The sequence below is a fragment of the Rhopilema esculentum genome, chromosome 20 (assembly GCF_057945365.1).
Source record: "Rhopilema esculentum isolate cy_ngs chromosome 20, ASM5794536v1, whole genome shotgun sequence".
Classification (NCBI taxonomy): Eukaryota; Metazoa; Cnidaria; class Scyphozoa; order Rhizostomeae; family Rhizostomatidae; genus Rhopilema; species Rhopilema esculentum.
Window position 1 is genome coordinate 14,548,800 of NC_142834.1, and position 2,144 is coordinate 14,550,943.

Here is a 2,144-nt window from a genome sequence, read left to right on the forward strand (position 1 = left end):
GGTGCCTGTTGATTATGGGACAATAAGAATTAATCATTAGACCAAAAAGCGGTTATTCAAACGCTAAACAGGATCGGCCCAATCGGTGACCCTTGTGGCACTTCAAGGTCCACGAAGGTTGTTACTATAAAGCAATGACATACGTTTTTTATAGACTAGAACAAATTTCGATTATATGAACAAATAGATTGTTATGAAAAAGTATAGTTTTAAAACGACAAGTGTGATTTGCATCAAGCAATTGTTGCCAAAATTATCTGCTTGATGATTATGGAAAAATAAACTTGAAAACCAATCAATATAAACGTTCTAACTACATAATAAAAAGATTTTTACAATCATCGATGACATAAGGATAAACCTAGTTCTGGGATCCCGACTCAAGCCAAGGAGTTCATGGACACAATTTGGTCTCAGGATTAAATAGATACAACTAAAAGAACCATGTTTCTGCTCACACAGTTATCGTCTCCAGCTCTAAACAACAACGACAACAATCCACAGGGGCCCGGTTCCTAGTGTTAGTAGGCTCCCAGACTTGTTAAACTTCACAAATACGCAACAATCGATGATGTTAGGATGAAACTTGTTCTGGGACCCCGACTCAAGCCAAAGAGTTCATAGACCCAAAACACAATATTGTATATCGAAGTTCGCAATTTTGTTCCTTTTTAATTACATCTAGTTTTTACAAGTTTCAAAAGTATCAAAGACTACAGCTTTCTTTCTGCAATTTTGCTTTACCATTTTGGTCGTTGTTTGAAACAATACTTTTTTACTTTTTATGACTTTATGCTTAATTTACTGTTTCAAATTAAAGAATGTTTTTTACTTTTACTATGTTTTGATACCTTTTCAATTAATATTTTGATGACTAAATTGATTATCTTCTTATCATTTATGACTATTTAAGATTGTAGCCATTGCATTGCCCTGGCATATTGTCCCTGTGAAAACATACGAGATACTGCTGCATATACCATCACACGTCTACTCTCAGTCTGAATTGATTTGAGAGTCATCTCATCTTCATATAGAAATTTACGAAAAGATCGCTAAATGCATTTATACATACCGTAAATCTTCGAATTGGCCCCCCCTCGAATAAGCCCCCACACTAGAACTACAATTGTCAACAAGGCCGCTGTTTACAACAACGCGTTATAAGCCCCCACTGCTACCGTATATTCTCGAATTGTACCCCTCAGTTTGGCGGTTTTTGCCATCTGAGGTTGCCTATGGCGTTTTATTGAATTACCACGACAAATTCGTACTTTTGGTAGTAAATAATTAAATGCTAATAAAGATATTCCTACTAAAATAAACGAGGTCTTTTAATAATGTCTTCTTAATGTCTACAATAATTTTAGTATCCCCTTTCGTATAAGCCCCCCCTTCGAATAAGCCCCCGTCCAAAAATATCAAAAATAAATAAGCCCCCAGGGGGCTAATTCGAAGACTAACGGTATTAATTAGTTGCGATGTACTGTCGTATAAACAGTAAAGTTCTCTCCAAATGCAAAGTATTTTTGGAGAATAATCCCCCCGTCCCACCTCACCGGAAGCAGACAATTTATCCCTATTTTACTTTAACCTTAGAACACACTCTTTTTACAAGAATACTTTGATTTTTACTGAGCTTCGATATTCTTAAAAAAAATTATTTTGAGCCTTAAGCTTTTTTTAAATGTGTTAATTTGGAAAGATTTGAGAAAGAAATTTCAGATCTTTGCTTATAGAACAATCAGATGAATACAGAACAAGTAAAGTGGTTTTGTTGTAGCAAAATTAAAGCATGTTTTCAAATGTAAAATACTTATTTTCCAACTGAGGCAAATCTTCAAGCATAACTTCAAACGATCCTGGAAATTATTTTTGATTGATTCTTGAATTCAGGCAACTTTGAGCCCTAATATTCTTATGAACTTTTTTTAAATGAAAGTGTGCAATTTGCTTTCTCATGTTGATCCTCTTAAAGAGGCTTTCCTTAAATAAAGATTGATTTTATAGTACCGCCCATTATCTTGGCATTGAGAGAAAACTGTAATTTGGTCGTTTGAGTTTATAATTGACAGCTGTTCGTGTCAGCATCTTCCAAAGATCAATCCGTTGCATTGTCGTTGCCAAGGTGAGGAGGAAGCAAT